General features: G+C 39.7%; 1 protein-coding gene and 1 pseudogene across 7 annotated transcripts in view; one reads left to right on the top strand and one right to left on the bottom strand.

The window, feature by feature from the left end:
* Nucleotides 1-19167, top strand: part of DIP2B (disco interacting protein 2 homolog B) — a 269005-nt gene that overhangs the window by 63896 nt on the left and 185942 nt on the right. The gene's annotated exons all lie outside the window — the stretch shown is intronic.
* On the bottom strand, nucleotides 13208-13841 carry LOC116561714 (annotated as a pseudogene).

Genomic DNA, 19167 nt, shown 5'->3' with positions numbered 1-19167 from the left:
TTTTCTGAGGCATCCGCTGGAGCCCATGGCAGGCAAAAGCCAGCAAAAATTTATTACTGTTATTGTGACTACATTTGTATGCTTGAACCACTTAGACCTAGAGGAATTTTGGTTATATAAGTTTATTGGTAGCTTAGTAAATGGATTCTACAGTTCTTGTTCTTTCTATCAGGTTGAGCTTGCCTGTCTGCCACATGATTGGCACTACTGATTGTTTAATCATTTCCCCCAGAACAAGGAAAAATGCCAGGCGTGGTGGCTACTGCCTGTAATCTCAGCACATTGAGAGGCTGAGGTGAGATTACTCCTCAGCCCAGGAGTTTGAGATCAGCTTAGGTAACAGAGAGACCCCATCTGTATAAGAAACAAAAACAAAAAACAGAACAAGGAAAATAGATACATAAATGTTAGCGATAGAGATAGTAAAAAGTGAATGTCAACACATAAATGTTAGTGATAGAGATAGTAAAAAGTGAATGTCAACACAATGCAGTATAAATTATCACAAATTTCTGCTGAGTGCAGTGGCTTAAGCCTGTAATCCCAGCACTTGGAGAGGCCAAGGTAGGAGGATCACTTGGGCCCAGGAATTTGAGACCAGCCTGGGCAACATAGTGAGACCCCGTTTCTACCAAAAAAGAAAAAAAATTAACAAATTTTAAGAATATGGAGTTTTATTATATGAATCAGTCTAGTTAAGAAATTTTTAGATATTTCATTGTTTTGATCAGTTTCCCTTACCCTTAGGGATAGCACAAGTAATAGGAAAAACAAAATAGGTCTAGATGCAGCAGTGCTGGTTGAAGATGTCTGGGTGATTTAAGTTTCTTTGCTCCTGCCAGGGGTAATAATTGAGAATCATATATTCCTAGAACTGAAGGGAACCTTAGGAACCTCTGTTGTAACACTTTTTATAGATGAGGAAATGGAGGTGCTGAGAAGTGACTTAGTTTGCTTGAAGTCACACCTGTGGTAGCACTGTATTTCTGAACTTGTATTCCACCAACATCTCAAGGAGCAAAGAGTGGAAATGAAGAACAATTGAGGGAGCTGTCATTCAGAGACAGTGGAATGAATATCTCTAATAGCCTCTGTTTTTTTCTCATACCTCATTAAATGACAGACAAAGAAAAGCATTAATTCAGAAGAACAAAACAGAGTTGCTGAATAGAGGACAGCAACACAATTTTGGAAACTGGAAAGCAGGTAGATGAATGATCACTGACTTAGTGGCAGTGGGGGAGCAAGGCAGTTTACACTTTGAAAACCCAAAAGGCTCAGGAGTGGGTGCATCAGTTCCCTCTGGAAATGGGGGCAAAAGTAGGTTGCAAAGAGAGGGATTCATTGAAAGTTTAAGACTCCAGATTCTCCCTCTTTCTGTGAAGCCAAGAGAATGTCCTTTCCTTACCTTAGAAGAAGACTGGAGATTCTGGAAGGGCAAAATAGTCTCTAGAATGGTGGACACCAGGTACAGTTGAGGGCAAGGAGAGCATACCATCAAGCTCTTCCAATTTGTATATAATTATTTCCATACCCAGTAGCATGTATCAAGGTGGATTTAGTTGTAAACTGACAACATGGGTGATGAGGTGATCACCCCTATACTTTGCCAAGGGACAGACTTTTTAACTCTTCTCCACTGAGTACATCATTAAGGCCTTTGGGTAACATTTTATTTTTCCTTTTCTTTCTTCTTCTGTGATTTAGTAGTTAATCTTCATAGAGCAGGGGAATATGATGTAATGATTTTTGTCTTTTTTTTTTGTTGATCAGGCTGGCATAACAAAATAATGATGTTTAAAAGATTTGAGGGCAGATATTTTCTTAGGTGTTATACCAATGTTATCTCAACAGTTTAACCAACAATTAGTCCTTTTAAAAAAAAAATATATATATATATATATATATATATGTATGTATATTATTAGGCTGGGCATAGTGTCTCATGCCTATAATCCCAACAGTTTGGGAGGCTAAGGTGGGAGGATTGCTTGAGCCTAGGAGTTTAAGACCAGCTGGGGCAACATAGCAAGATTTATTCTCTACAAAAAATTAGCTGGGTGTGGTGGTGCATCCCTGTAGTGTGGTGATGTAGTCCCAGCTACTTGGGAGGCCGAGGTGGGAGGATCACTTGAGCCCAGGAAGTTGAGGCTGTAGTAAGCTATGATAGCTCCACTGCACTCTAGCCTCAGTGACAGAATGAGACCCTGTCTCAAAACAAAACAACAAAAAATATCTCACACACACACACATGCACGCACGCTTACACTTTCTAGTACCATAGGTCTTTAGCACTTACAAAATATCTTTGATGTTTTGGCCTTGGGAGTGGGGATGGTATACAAAGATATTTAAAATGTAGTCTTTGCCCTTGTAGAAGGGGTGAAATGTAGCACACCACGTTTAATACAACCATTGTTCTTTGTGTGCCTGTATACAAGTATAAGCTGTATAAAGATTTTTAACAAATATATTGTTTCCTACCCTCATAGAGTTTATAATTGAGAATGATCTCAGCCAGGGGTGGTGGCTCATGCCTGTCATCACAGCACTTTGGGAGGCTGAAGTGGGTTTATCACTTGAGGCCAGGAGTTCGAGACCAGCCTGGCTGACATGGTGAAACCCCATGTCTTCTAAAAATACCAATGTAGCCAGGTGTGGTGGCATGTACCTATAATCTCAGCTACTCGGGAGGTGGAGGCAGTAGAATCCCTTGAACCCAGGACACGGAGGTTGCAGTGAGCCAAGATCACTCTAGCCTGGGCAACAAGAGTGAAACTCCGTCTAAAAATAAAATAAAAAAATAAATAAATGTAAAAAAATACAAAAATTAGCCAGGCGTGGTGGCACCCATGCCTATAATCCCAGTTACTTGGGAGGCCGAGGCATGAGAATTGCTTGAACCTTGAAGGTGGAGGTTGCAGTAAGCTGAGTTTCCACCACTGCACTCCAGCCTGGGTAACAGAGTGAGACCCTGTCTCAAAAAAAAAAAAAAAAAAGATCTTTCTCCAGTTATATTCTGATGATCACAGAGAATGATCTTTCTTGAATTATATTCTGATGATCACTAATCTCTGAGATATTTCATTTATAAAATTTAATGGTTTAATTTCTTTTCTTTGATAGTCATCTTAAACAGTAGCATGTTAAAGGCTTAGGCAAGTATCTGGCAAGTAAACTGTTTTAACATTTTTATGACTTAATATTTCTTAAATTTATTCCTAGGACAAAACTTTAATACAGCCTATATAAGAGTACATTCCTCTAACCCATGCACATTAGATTGGCAGTAAATTATATTTGAATCATAAACCTTTTCCTCTCTGTTTACTCAACATTGATTGTTTAAGGAAAGCTAGATACTCCCCTATTCTTTCCCTTCCTCCACTCAGCCAAGGGTGAATATTTGAGGTTTTATTTCTGTGGATCATCCTTCATTAACTGTGCTAGAGGCCACCATTTAGAATGGGAGATATTTCCAGGTTCTTCAAGCTGAGTCTATTTATATACTATATATTCTATAGTTGTCATAACATTTCCAGAGTTATTAAAAGGTACAAGAATCTTTTGTAAATGATTTCTAATGCTTCCGAATGCAGACCTTTATTCTTAGGTGTTTGCTTTCACGTAGTTTTTTTTTTTTTTTTTTTTTTTTTTTTTTAAGTGAGAACTACAAGTCTGTCTCAGGGCTTCTGTGAAACTATTCAGAGTACTACTGCAAGTTAAAGTAGCACATCTATAAACATTGCATCTCAGATAAGAAAATACCTTAATTTATGGAAATGATACTCTTGAAGAGGCTGAAATTATTTTTTGCTTATATAAATTTTTTTCCTCATTGATTGATTGATTGATTCATTGATTGAGATAGAGTTGCTCTGTTGCCTAGGCTGGAGTGCAGTGGTGCCATCTCTGCTTACTGGAACCTCTGCCTTCTGGGTTCAGGTGATTCTTGTTCCTCAGCCTCCTGAGTAGCTGGGAATACAGGCATGTGCAACCATGTTTGGCTAATTTTTGTGTTTTTAGTAGAGATGGGGTTTCACTATGTTGGGATTACAAAGTGCTGGGATTACAGGGGTGAGCCACCGTGCTCTTCCTGTTCTACCATTTAAATGGAGAAATTAATTGGCTCTAACATAATACTTTTCAATCTCTTTTGTAAATATTGGTTTGCTTCTCTTTGAAGGGTTCTTACTCATGGAGTCTCACTCTGTCACCAAGGCTGGAGTGCAGTGCTGCAATCGTGGGTCCCTGCAACCTCGCCTCCCAGGTTCAAGTGAATCTTCTGCCTCAGCCTTCTGAGTAGCTGGGACTACAGGCGCACACCACCACTCTTGGCTAATCTTTGTATTTTTAGTAGAGACGGGGTTTCACCATGTTGGCCAGGCTGGTCTCAAACTCCTGACCTCATGATTCGCCCGTCTTGGCCTCTCAAAGTGCTGGGATTACAGGCATGAGCCACCGTGCCCGGCCCGAAGGGTTCTTATTCTAGTAGTAGGAGATCATGTTTTTTATCTCTGTATTGCCAGGCTTATAAGTGCCTGTCGATTGAATTTAAAGAGAATAAATAAGGTACCATAATTCAGATATTTGAAATCAGTTTCTATAGTGACATGTGAATTGTTTTAGTTATCTCCCTGACCTTGACTGCCAGGAGCAGGCTTTAGAATACAAAGAGGTGTGGGAGAGGGGCAGTAGAGAAACGGTCACAAGCTGTTCTTCCAGATTTCCTAGAGTCTTAGATGATGGTATTACCTGATTCTAGAATATAGAATGTTATAAATCATAGTAAGGGAGTGTGTATGGTAATAAGAATAAGAAGGTAAGTTATTTAGGTCTCTTCTGTATATAGAGTTGGAGCAAATGCTTAAAAGCATAGAACAGGGCTTTCCTCTTATTTCAGCAATGTCATTTATATATTCGAAAGTTATAGAGTTAATTTTCTTAAAAAAAATATTCTGGCTGGGCATAGTGGCTCATGCCTGCAATCCTAGCACTTTGGAAGGTGGGGCCAGTGGATTAAGCCCAGGAGTTCTTAATCGAACTCCTGCTTACGCCCAGGAGTTGGAGACCAGCCTGGGCAACATGCAGAACCTCTCTCTACAAAAAAATAAAAAATTAGTGAGGCATGGTCGTGTGTTCCTGTGGTCTCAGCTATTTGGGAGGCTGAGATGGGAGGATCGTCTGAGCTTGGGGAGGTTGTTGAGGCTGCAGTAAGCCAAGATGGTGCCACTGCACTCCAGACTGGATGACAGAGTAAGACCTTGACTCAGAAAACAAAAACAAAAAAAACACACACAATTCTCAGGCTTTTTTTTATGGTCAGACCAAATTGTCATCTAAATACAGTACATTATGACTTTGTAGCTCGGGTGTGTGTGTGTGTGTGTGTGTGTGTGTGTGTGTGTGTGTGTCTCTGATTGATTGTAATATATACTATAATGTAAGCCAAGTAACTTAACTGTGTCAGAGTCAAAGGAATAATTTTAACTCTTACAGATCCCTAAATATATTTTAGCTACCTTGTAAAACCAGGATCTCAGTTGGCTTAGCTGCTGCAAAAAACCTATAATACTCTAATAAAATTAGCTGTAGAACAATTACTAAGTTTCATTATTATTAACCACAGCTTGACTTACTCTTGGAACCAACAGAAAACCTGTTCATCAGTTTTCATTTGAGTCATTTGGGAGCTGCTGGTTATCTACTCCCAATGGATGCTTACGTTTTATTGAGATGTATTTTCTTCCACTTTGTTTATTTTCTTTCTTTTCTTCTGAGACAGGGTTTCTCTCTGTTGCCCAGGCTGGAGTGCAGTGAGGTGATCTTGGCTCACTGCAACCTGCCCCTCCTGGGCTCAGGTGATTCTTGTGCCTCAGCCTCCTGAGTGGCTGGATCTATATGGGCATGCCACCACTCCTGGCTAATTTTTGTACTTTTTGTAGAGGCAGGATTTTGCCATGTTGCCCAGCTGTACTCATGGACTGAAGCAATCCACCCACCTTGGCCTCCCAAAATGCTGGGATTATAGGTGTGAGCCACCGTGCCTGGCCTTTTTTTTTTTTTTTTTTTTTTTTTTAAGATAGTGTCTTGCCCTGTTGCCCAGGCTGAGTGAAGCAGTGTGGTTATAGCTCACTCCAGCCTCCAGCTCCTGGGCTGAATGATCCTCTCCTTATGCCTCAGCCTCCCAAGTAGCTGGAACTACAGGTGTGAGCCACCATACCCGGCTAATTTTTAAACTTTTGGTGGCAATGGAGGTTTCACTATGCTGTCCAGGCTGGTCTCAAACTCCCAGGCTCGAGCAGTCCTCACACCTTGCCCTCCCAAAGTGTTGGATTTACGGGCATGAGCCACCTTGCCCAGCCTAGTTTTTTTTAAAAAGCTCATTCTGTGCACCTTAACTTCTTTGATCCTTCCTTCTTGAAATTTTAATAAGATATGTGCTAAATTTATTTTTTAGTCCTCAGGTGGTGAGGATTGAGTGAATGACATCACATTTCACAACATAGCATCAGCATTGGTCTGTGTAAGTCCTCTCTTTTAACTCTTAAGGTTAATTAATTTCTTTTTTACCTCCACTTTCCAATTCTGTTCCCTTTCCCCCATAGTTAAGCTGTTCTAATGTATTTGATAAGTATCCTTATATTTGTATGTAGTTTTGTAAATATGTAGTGCTGTGTGTGTGTGTGTATGTGTGTGTATGTGTGTGTGTGTGTGTGTTTGTGTGTTGTTAAACTTACCTAAATGGTACTGAACTCTCTTGGTGCTATTTAAGGACTGCATTGCTGTGTTTACCTAGTTCTTTGTTTCTGATCACCATATGCCTTTCCTTAAATGATCTGCTCTCTCGGTGATGGACACCAGATTATTTTCAACATCCCACTGTTACAGACAATGGGATGAACATCCTTGTGCTTGTTCTCTTATGGTGGGAGAATTTCTTTTGATGTATGTATAAGAGTAGGTTGCTGTACTTAATTTGATTAAGTACTGACAAATTTGGACTCCTTTTCAGATTGTGCAACATTTCCTATTTCTTCAGAAATATGAAACAGAAAGCTGTTTATCCACCTTTCTAATTGTTGTCTATCTGATAGGGTAAAGTGGTATCTTAATGTTGTTTTAACTTGAATTCTCCAATTACTGAGTGGCAGTATCTCTTTATATACCCTTAAGACCATATAGAATGCCCCTGCTGTGGGTTACCTGTTCATATCCCTGGCCCATTTCTTTAATTAGAGTTTCTGTCTTTTCCTGTTTGATTTATAGAAGTGTTTTATAGAATTGAGAATATTAGCCTGGTATTTGCCTTTTCCTCATCTGTCATGGTATATTAATTTTGTCAATGGTACCTTTTGCTGAGTAGGACCTAACTTTGATATAGTAAGTCCATAATCTTTTACTTTATGGTCTTCTAGAAATATAATGAAGATATTTTAGAGATAGAGTCTCGCTCTGTTGCCCAGGGTGGAGTGCAATGGCGAGGTATCCACTCACTGCAACCTCCACCTCCCAGGTTCAAGTGATTCTCCTGCCTCGGCCGTGTGAGTAGCTTGGGATTACATGCATGTGCCACCATGCCTGGCTAATTTTGTATTTTTTTTTAGTAGAGATGGGGTTTCTCCATGTTTGTCAGGCTGGTCTCGAACTTCCGACCTCAGGTGATCCACCCACCTCAGCCTCCCAGAGTGCTGGGATTACAGGCATGAGCCACCATGCCTGGCCTCCGTCTTTAATCCACCTGAGTCCATCATTATATATGACATAGAATGGTAATCCAGTTTTATTTTTCTCCATGTATTAAGGCTATTTTCCTAACCACGTGAACGAGTTTGTAGTGCCACTATTTTTTTTGGAGACAGAACTTATTCTTTTGCCTAGGCTGAAGTGCAGTGGTACAGTCACAGTCACAGCTCACTATACCCTTGACCTCCTGGACTCCAGTGATTCTCCCACCTCAGCCTCGTGAGTAGCTGGGACCGAAAGCATGTACCACCACACCTGGCTAACTTTTTTATTTTTATTTTTTGTGGAGATGAGATCTCGTCATGTTGATCAGGCATGTCCTGAACTCCTGGGCTCAAGCGATCTGCCTGCCTCAGCCTCCCAAAGTGCTGGGATTACAGGCATGCGCCACTGTGCCCAGCTGGTGCCACTACTCATATATCATGATCCCATACTTCTATGTCAGTCTCTGTAAGAGCTCTGGTCTGTTTTATTGGATATAAATAACGGTAGTTATTGTTTCTTACATCAGTGCCAACTGTTTTTATTACTCTGCCTTGTGCTGTGTCTTCACATCTAGTAGGGTACATCGATTAAAAGGTGTTATTTCACCCTCAAATTAGCCTAAAAAGTCAATGTAGTCCCAGTTAAGTTTCATCTTTTTTCTCAAGGAATTTGGCAAACATTCTAAAATTTGAATGGAAAAAATCAAAGTCATTTTCAAAATTGATTTACTCTTTTGTAGTGCTGTTACTTCCTAATCTAAGTTCACAGTTTTTGTGTATGTACCTTTTTGGGCATTTTATCTGTTTCAAGAAATTTATTCTTTTCATCTCTTTTTTTAAACAATGAAATTTTTATTTTAGAAAAATTTTAGGTTTACAGAAAAATCTTCACTCAATTTAGAATTCTGGATTGACAATACTTTCTCTTTTCTTTTTTCTGAGACAGGGTCTCACTCTGTCACCCAGACTGGAGTGCAGTGGGATGATTATGGCTCATTGCAGCTTCAGCCTCCTGGACTCAAGTGATCCTCCCACCTCAGCTTCCCAAGTAGCTGAGACTACAGGTGCATGCCACCATGCTCAGCTAATTTTTTATTTTTATTTTTATTTTTTGGTAGAGTTGGGATTTTGCCATGTTGCTCAGGCTGGTCTCAAACTCCTGAGGTCAAGCAATCCACCTGCCTTGGCCTCCCAAACTGCTGAGATTACAGGCTTGAGCCACCATGTCCAGCCGACAGTATTTTTGTCTTGGCGTTTAAAAAATATTGTTGCACTGCCTTTTGGCTTCTGTGATTTCTGAGAAGAAAGCCCATTTATTTTAATTCTTGTTTCATTACATGTATCTTTTTTTGTGGCTGCTTTTAAGATTTTTTTCACATAATTTTTAGTTTTCAGCAGATTGATTATGATGTGTCAGGGTGGTAGCTTTCTTTAGGTTTATCTTATTTGAGATCCTTCTTCAATCTGTGAATTTATGTTTTCCAATACGTTTGGGAAGTTTGCAGCCATTATTTTTTTCAGTTACTCTTTCTACACCGATAATTTCCTTTCTTTCCTTCTGTGGTTCCAGTGACATGAATGTTAGGCCTTTTGATACTGTTTCACAGGTCTGTTAAGTTTTTTTTATTTCTTTTTCTGTTCTTGAAATTAAATCATATTGATCTGTATGTTCACTGACCTTTTTTCTTTTTTGCCATTATCACAATTACTCTATTTAGCTTGTATTGTGATCTTTTTGACGTATTTTTCTGTTGTAGAATTCCCATTTGGTTCTTTTTAAAACACTTTTTATTTTGAAATAATTACAAATTTATAGGAAGTTGCAAAGATATGTATAGAAAAATCCCATGAACCCTTTTCCCAACCTCTCCCAATGTTAACATCTTGCATAACTATAATACATTATTAATACAAAGAAATTGACATTGGTGCATTCCACAGATTTTATTGAGATTTTTTCATTTATACCTGCACGTGTGTATTTGTAGTTTTCTATTTTAGCACATATGTAGCTTCGTGTAACTACTACCACAAACTACAGAACTGTGCCATCATTCATTTATGCCTTTTTCATAGTTTCTATTTCAGGTTTCTCCATGTTGGTCAGGCTGGTCTCGAACTCCTGACCTCAGGTAATCTGCTGTCTCGGCCTCCCAAACAGGTGTGAGCTACCATGCTAAATTCTTTGATAATTCTATTATCTGTTTAATTTCAGTTTTGGTATCTATTGATCTTTTGTTTGTCTTTCTCCCAAGAATTGGTCATATTTTCTTGGTTCTTTGTATGTTGAGTAATTTTGGATTATGTCTGGTTCATATTGAATATTATGTTATGGGACTTTGGGTCCTGTTACAATCCTCTGGAGAATGTTGAGTTTTTTTTTGAGACGTGCTATGTTGCCCAGCCTGGAGTGCAGTGGTGCATTCTCACCTCACTGCAACCTCCGTCTCCTGGGTTCAAGCGATTCTCCTCCCTCAGCCTCCCGAGTAGCTGGGACTACAGGCGCATGCCACCAATGCCCAGCTAATTTTTGTATTTTTAGTAGAGACGGGGTTTCACCATGTTGGCCAGGATGATCTCAATCTCTTAACTTTGTCCTCTGTTCACCTCAGCCTCCAAAAGTGCTGGGATTACACCTGGCCTGAGTTTGTTTTTTTAAGCAGGGAGTCAACTTGGTAAAGTTCAGATCTCAAGTTTGTTCTCAGTTTCTATAGATTTCAGTGTCAGTTCAGTTCTGTGTTTGCCGTGCTGTTCAACTTACCCTGCCTAAGCACTAATCAGGTCTGGGACTTGGGAAATGTCTTATAGCTCAGGTCTCAAAGCTTTTGCTGTCCTTTTTTGGAATGGTTGTATGTATGCAAGCTTGGAAGTCAGTCTGAGATGCGTGTTTGTTCGTTATGTAGAATTGGGGATCCCCTTTTCCAGCTTTCTCGTGTTTGGTATATTTCCTCATTCTTGGGCTTCTAGGGGCTCCTTTTCCCAGCATAGTCCTGTGACTAGTTGAGACCTCAAGATGGGGCCAGCAGAGGAAGACAAAGGTAAAAAAAAGAAGGAAAAAAGAGTATTTAACCTGTACCTTTTGGCTTACCTGGCTCTTTCAGTCCTCTGAGCAGAATATGGGAGGAGTTTCTCTCAGCATTTTTAGTGTGTGTATGTGTTCTCTGTGCTGTTTTATAAATTGGGCCACCAGGACCAGGCCATTGTTGGGTCAAAGCCAAGAGGTGAAGGAGTAAAAAAAAAAAAAAAAAAAAAAAAGGGAAACTCACTGGAACTCTAAGCTTTCAGTTTTGACTTCCCTCTTCTATTTGCCTGTTATTTATTTACTCTTCTTAATCTTCAGCAAGTGACTTATTTAGTTGAAAGTGTTTAGTTGTAATCTGGGAAGGAGAGGGGCTTACTCCTTGGCTCACACTAGAAGTCTTTGTATCGTTTTTTAAAACCATAAAATTTTGGTAAATTATTCCACAAAAGTTGCAGGAATCAAGTTTTGTATAAATGATGTCAGAGGACATTTCCTGCTTCTTCCAAATTAGAATAAAGTACTGATAAGCTTTGCTTTGAAGTGCTTTATTGGTCAGTTTTTTTTTTTTTGTCCATAGGAATTCTCTTCCCTAGTCGTGCTTCCCTCCCCTTTCAACTAATTTGAAATGGTTCCTGATTTGCCTGGTGAATTCTTTTTTCCTAATCACAGTCTCTGCTTTTCCAGTGAAATTTGTTTTGTCTTTTTTTTCCACCACAGCTCTTTTTAATGTATCAGGAATTTGTTTTCATAGAGTATAATTTGTTAATTTCAGGGCAGATAAAGTGTCAAATAATAGAGAAACTAATTAATGGCATGGATTTGTGGAAGAAGAGCACTATCTGGTGCTCAGTATGTGTTTTCCATGGAATTGCCTCTCAGTCTGGGGAGAGCACTGAGCTGTTATCCATCAATGTGTTCAATCTTGTGGGGAGATTTGAGAGCATGCGGCTTTCTCTAGACCAAACATATTAGGTTGTTTCACTGTGACATATTCAATGACTTTTTGTTACTGAAAACCCAAGGGCATGTTATGTGGCTGGTAATATTCTTTTTAGCCTACCAAACATTTGCAGGTGGAAGGGAATGTGCTTGTTAATTCAACCATCCTGAATTGTTTGTTGGGCTCCTTCCTTTGGCATGCTACCTTGTCATGTTTATTTCCAGTGAGTTGGTGGGGAGGCTCTAAGGAATGGCTGGCACCCTTAACTCCTTCCCAGGTGCAGTTACAGACTGTTTAGCCTTACTGATGGCCACCAGACTGCTTTCATTTGACTTCTCAGTTTTACCTTGTACCACCTGTGACTTGAGATTCAGCTGTGTTTTACTAAACTATACTCCACCTTTAAATAAACTATAATGATTATTTTAAGAGTTATTATATAAATATCAGGTAAATATTGAGCTCTTTAAAGATTTCCCTTTTGCACTTTTATAGTTACTATTTTAAGAGATATATAGAGATCAGATACATATTGGTCTTTTAAAATATTTTAGTTTTACACATTTTTATATTTATTGTAAAACTAGTAAGTTTAAAAGCCATCTAACTTCTAAGAAGTAACAACTGAACTTCTATGTTGACATCTGTTGCAAGTTGTTAAACTCACATCTTCTGCGGTGTGGTTGTAGAAACCTGTCTCTTCAGTGAATGAAGTTCTCTGATTTGTTTATGAGACATTCACTTGTTTGACTGGGTTTTGCTGCGTCATGATTCCTTTATTGCTTCTGAAAATCAGCTCTAGAACATTTTTCCATGCCCTGATTTAAAATGAAGAAGTTCTATGATTTTTCCTTTCGTGTAATTTAAAATCTTGATATCTTGATATCTAGATCTCTAGGGGATTTTTCTTTTACTTTCTGTAGTGTGTAGTATATATATTCTATATACGTATGTGTGTCTATATGTATATTTGAGTAACCACAGTGTTCTAGCGATATTAATTGTATCAGTAAATACCTGAGCACCTACTAAATTCGAACGTTATTCTACTTGAGCTACTCTGGTGTATAAAGATATAGGCAGTAAATGGGCCAGGTGCAGTGGCTCACGCCTGTAGTCTTAGCACTTTGGGAGGCCGAGGTAGGTGGATTACTTGAGGTCAGGAGTTCAAGACCAGCCTGACTAACATGAAACCCTGTCTCCACTAAAAGTACAAAGCTAGCCAGACACGGTGGCGCATGCCTGTATTCCCAGCTACTTGAAAGTCTGAGGCAGGAGAATCGCTTGAACCGGTAGGCAAAAGTTGCAGTGAGCTGAGATCACACCACTGTGTTCTAGCCTGGGCAACAAGAACGAAACCCCATCTCAAAAAAATAAAATAAAACAAGATATAGGCAGTAAATATATGGATGTGTGATGATAAACAAATAATTTTTTACAATACTTCAGGTTACTTGAAGCCTTCTTTTGAGTGAGTAGATTTAAGTTTGTGAAACAAGGTTCTCAAAGTTTTAGTTTTTTTTTTTTTCCTTTTAGTTGCATTTAAGGCTGAATTTAGTCCTGTGCCATAAGTTTTTGTTTCTTCATTTTCTTCTGGGATATCTTCTTCTTCTGGGCAACCTCCTCTTCTGGTTTAGTACCAATTTGCTCCTTTTCAGTAAGGATCATTTCAATGTGGCAGGGAGAGCTCCTGTATGGGTTAATCCGACCATGCGCTCTGTAGGTCCGGCGGCGCATCTTGGGTGCTTTGTTCACTTGGATATGCTCAATGACCAGAGAATCTACATCTAAACCGTTAAGTTCAGCATTACTCTCTGCATTTTTAAGCATGTGCAGCAAAAATTCAGCACTCTTTTTGGGCCACCGACCTTATGTCCAGCACCACTGCTTGGCCTGGGCACACCTGCCAACTCCACCATTGTAACATCGGATTGGTATACACTGTTTCTGTAAAGTGACATGTTTCAGATACTTCGTGGCTTTTCATATATGCACACCCTTGATGGCCTGGGCAGTTTCACGTGTGTTCTTAAAGTGAACACGAAGATCAGAACCTCTTGATTTGCATGACTTTGTGGGGTTCTCCAGATTAAGTGAATAGTGAACCATTTTCACAGATTACCTCAGACTGCTTAGAGAAAGAGGAAGAGCCTAGTTTCATTTTCTTAGAAATTTTGGCTTCATTTTCTCAACAAAACTTTTATTGACTTTACTTAGCAGATACTAGATGTAGCAAAATGACTGTGACCCAGTTCCTGTCCACAGGAGCTTATAGTCTAATCAAGAATCAATTTGTAATAACAATGAAATTAAAATGTGATTGTATGTTGAGGCAAGTGATAATGGAGGTATGAAAAGAATATGCCATGGTAGCGTAGGGGAGTTGTTGGGGAAGAATGGGGTGTCAGGGAAGGTGTCAAAGAGAATACATAATTATTGGCAGCCTCTTTTTTTTTTTTTTTTTTTGAGATGGAGTCTTACCCTGTCACCCAGGCTGGAGTGCTGTGGCGTGATCTTGGCTCACTGCAACCTCCACCTCCTGGGTTCAGAAGATTCTTCTGCCTCAGCCTCCTGAGTAGCTAGGACTACAGGCGCACACCACCACACCCAGCTAACTTTTGTATTTTTAGTAGAGAGGGGGTTTTCACTATGTTAGCTAGGCTGGTCTCAAACTCCTGACCTCAGGTGATCCACCTGCTTCGGCCTCCCAGAGTGCTGGGATTACAGGCGTGAGCCACCACACCCGGCCTATTGGCAGCCTCTTGAATGGCTTTGGGTATAGGTAGGTGGGAGTCGAATTATCTGTGACCCTTGAAAGCTAGGCATTTTAATTATTTGTGTGACTTTAAGATACATGCAGGCCTGGAAGTTTATTTAAACAATGCATCTGTCTTTCCAGATCAACTTTTAGTTTAACTATTCCTTTAGGAAAAGACATTTATGGATGCAGCTGTGTGACAGCATTGCAGAAACCTTTTCTTTAGAGTTTATTACAACAGAACTCCAGTTATATTGCTTTGCTTAGGTAATTCTTTCCTTTTTAACATAAAGTTTTTATATTTGTCTTCATTTTGTAAAAATAAAGCACAACTTTTAAAAAATTACAAACTTGGGGGTTTTACTTTATCCTCATGTGTGTTCCATTTCTCTTCAAAGCTAAAATGTCTATTATGTGTTGATATAAAAATATTATCCCCAGACTAAGACCCATACCTCAACCTTTGTTGAGTATATTCCCTCCCTTCTTTTAAAATTACATCTTGTAGGAGATTCTGGTATTTCTCATTTATGTATTGTGAAGTGAAAATATATTTCCTAGAAGAAAAATAATTTCACAATAAGGGGAACTGAAAAGCCTTTGCTAAGGAAAGAGTTAAGGGTTGCTAAACCTGTGGCTTGCTGGATTGGTGGTGTGCTGAGAATGCTTTCGCAGCAACTTGATTCAGCAAACATTTACTGAATGACTTTGGCAAAAGGCTCCTGCTAGATGCTTTGACGGATAAGAAAATGAACAAAACACAGGCTCTGTTTTGTTGAAGGGCCTTCCAGTTTATTGCACTGTTTCTGAATCTCCTCTCTTCCATTCTCCACCTTTGCCATATTCCAGATAGTGAAAATTAGAGCTCTAATTTATCAATTCTGTAAGATGAAAGGTCTATAAAATTAGTTTCCTTAAAATGTTGGTTACAGGTTCTCCTTTGTGCTGACAGAATTTAGAATAACAGAAAACATTTTGGTGCCTCAGTGCCTCCTTCCATAAATTAACATTTAAGTAGATGCTTTTCATGGAGCATTATGATCCAGCCTCTCTCAAGCTGTGACTCGCCATGGACAGTATTAAATCAGATCTGAGCAGCTCTAGGAGACAGTTGAAAGTAGGAGAATATGCCCAGTGTCAGCGTCTTGGCTAGGGTGTGCTGTTAAAACAAAGAACACTCTTGGCACTCAAAAACTGATTAGGCATGTGCCATTCTGCATTTGAGCTCTAATAAATAAAGCTGCAGAGGGTGTTTTGTGTTTCCATTCCAGCTGAACTAAATGGTTAAGTATCCCTTTTAGGCTTCCCCCTAAATCTACCACAGACTATCAGGACATAATCCAGAAGAGGTAAATACCATAAAATCCCCAAATACAGCCATGTATTCAGAAGCCAGAATTCTGGCTTCGTCAGCCATAACACTAGGTTCCATTAAACAACTGCTTGAACACCTACTGTGTAAACCTCTGTGCTGGTGCTCCAGGATGTAAAGAGACAACTGCTTACAGTTTAGTAGAGCACCGATCTAATTACTTACAGTTTAGTAGAGCACCCTGCTCTCCTTGTTCCACCTGCCTTCCCATTCTGAATTCTGTTTCTTTCTGGCCTACCCTGGTCAGTAGCCACCTACAACTCTGTGTAGATACAGACCCATTCAGTGTGTTTATTATAACCCAGTCCTATAACCTTATCTTTAATGTACAATGGATGTTGGAAACAGTAGAGGAGATGTGCCTTGAGCCCTAAACAGTGTCTGCAATGATTGGTAGAAAAGCCCATTGTAGCACTAATCACTTGAGGTACTGTTTCAGTACAATTTTATTTTTCTAATGGAATCCCATGATTGGCATAGTTTAAACAGACAGAACCCAGACAGGAGGCAGCCTTTAAAAATGGCTAGTCCAATTTTGTTTACATTTCTTCTCATTGCAGAATGTGTATTTTTCCTTCCTTGGACTAAAAGTGGCACAGTATAATGTATGGTACTGTGGAGATACTTTGCATGAAATCACTAAATTCATTTATTCAAATAATTTGTCTTAGGCTTTTTAAAAGTGACTAGCGATAAATGTTTATGAATCATTTTTAAGTATTTGGAGGGCATTTCAAGATATGTTATACTTAAGATAATTTCCTTGACTGATGATATTAAGAGTTCTTAGAAATCTTTTTCAAAATCTTGCACTATGAAAGTGAATGGAACATTCAAAATTAACTCTAGTCACAATTGTGTCCTTATTGTTGGTTGGTCTTGCTTGTTTTATCTTATAAACAAATGTGAAGGCCAGTACTTTCTCCATCAAAATACATAAGAAACTTTCACATAAAAGTAAGACAGGAAACTAATGTAACCTTTAAAAAAATCTTGTCTGGGTGCAGTGGTTCACATCTGTAATCCTAGCACTTCGGGAGGCCGAGGTGGGTGGATCACGAGGTCAAGAGATCGAGACCATCCTGGTCAACATGGTGAAACTTCGTCTCTGCTAAAAATACAAGAATTAGCTGGGCATGGTGGCTCATGCCTGTAATTCTAGCTACTGGGGAGGCTGAGGCAGCAGAATTGCTTGAACCTGGGGGGCGAAGGTTGCAGTGAGCCAAAATCATACCACTGCACTCTAGCCTGGTGACAGAGCTCCATCTCAAAAACAAAACAAAACAAAAACTTGAATTATCTTATTAAGGTTACAATAGATTAATTAGATTAATCTAAAATTAGATTGTTGTTTAGTTAACCCTGATTTTAGGATTTAGAAAGGCCAATAAATAGCATCTCTCTTCTCCACAAGGGTTCTGGATAAATGGCAAAAAACCAAAGTATTAGCAGGTGAAGGCCATAATATTGCTTTTATTACTGATAAAGATGATGGTAAAGGAAGCAGCTTAAGATTACAGCCAAATTGGCTTGCTAAGTGAATTCCATCATTACTCAGACCTACCCCATGGGCACAGTGGTGCTGGATTGGAGAGGGCATATGCAGTATGTAGACCCTCCACCCAACCCAGTTTCAGCAGGTAGCTTATGCATGTGAGGAAGAAGAGCATGACCAGACCGGTTTTCCCAAATTTACCAGTCAGTTGCTTCCCTCTCCAGGATAGAATCATCTAAGTGGCAAAGAAATGCTAAAGATGTTTCGACTGGTAGACCTCGATTCATGCAAGGAGCCCTCAGAAGTGAGGAATGAAGGTTCCCATCTGGCACCTGGTTCCTTTTTCCATGCATGGCTTTTATGAAGATGAGTTGGTGCCAGGGTAGGAAACGTAGCCTGACTAGGCCAATGAGCAAACCTTTGTTTTAGGGAAGAGACCTTGTAACAATTGGCCTCTTGGATATTGCAGCCAAGGTTTATTTTATTGGAATGATGGGAATTTGTCCTTAGGCAGTTCTCTCTGCCTTTCTGAAACATCTGTGATGGAGTAGTATTTCTGGGCAATAAGTCAAGGTCCACAACTTAGTTTTCTGCTGTCCTTTAAAGTTTTAAAATATGCCTACATCTCTGTCTCATTTTTAGTTTTCTTCACAGACTCCTTTTGTTTACCTCCCTCTCTGGTGTTTTGCATGATTATTGCTAAGTTTCTTTTCTTTTGACAGTCTCTCCTTGGACACAGTTTTAACTGTTACATATCTTGATGGTTACCAGATCTCTATCTCCAACCTAGACCTCTGTTCTGAGCTCCATATTTATATCCAGCTATCTATTTAGCAGTTCTACCTGGGCTGTCTAAAACTAACCTCTCTTCTAGCCAACTCCACACCAACTCAGAAACCCTTATTTAGACTTCACAATCTGAGTGATACCACAGGCTGTTCATTAGTTTAAGCTGGAAACCTGGGGAGTCACCACAGGCTTTTTTTTTTTTTTTTTTGAGACAGGGTCTGGCTCTGTCACCCAGGCTGGAGTACAGTGGTGCTATCAACTTCCCAGGCTCAAGCCATCCTCCCACCTCACCTACCAAATTCCCATCCCCAGCAGGCCTGGGTAATTTTTTTTATAGAGGTGGGGTTTTGCTATTTTGCCCAGGCTGGTCTTGAACTCCTGGGCTCAAGTGCCACCTGTCTACCTGCCTCAGCCTCCCAAAATGCTGGGATTACAGGCGCCCAACCAGGCCCTCCTTTATTGTTTATCTCCTAGGTCAGGGGTCAGCAAACTGTGTCTGCTGGATCAGTTCCAGCCAAGTACCTAGAAACCAAGATTTTTTTTAACCTTTTTTTATGAGATAGAGTTTCACTCTTGTTACCCAGGCTGGAGTGCGGTAACGCAATCTTGGCTCACTGCATCCTCCGTCTTGCGGTTTCAAGCGATTCTTCTTCCTCAGCCTCCTGAGTAGCTGGGACTACAGGCATGTGCCACCATGCCTGGCCAATTTTGCATTTTTAGTAGAGATGGGGTTTCTCCATGTGGGTCAGGGTGGTCTCGAACTCCAGATCTCAGGTGATCTGCCCGCAGTGACCTCCCAAAGTGCTGGGATTACAGGCAAGAAAGAGCCACTGCGGCTGACATTTTTTTTTTTTTTTTTTTTTTTTAACATTTTTAAATGCTTCTTTAAAACAAACAACTATATATATTTATGAAAGAGACCACATGTGGCCTGCAAAGCCTAAGGACATATTTACTGTCTGACTCTTTATAAAAAAAGTTAGGCTGCATCTTTTCTAGGTCGAGTCCTATTAATTCTCCCTGGAAACATCACTTTTTTTTTTTTTTTTTTTTTTTTTTTT

Source organism: Sapajus apella, unplaced genomic scaffold, assembly GCF_009761245.1.
Source record: "Sapajus apella isolate SASKATOON/1434 unplaced genomic scaffold, GSC_monkey_1.0 scaffold2, whole genome shotgun sequence".
Taxonomy (NCBI): Eukaryota; Metazoa; Chordata; class Mammalia; order Primates; family Cebidae; genus Sapajus; species Sapajus apella.
This window is presented reverse-complemented; position numbering and strand designations above follow the sequence as displayed.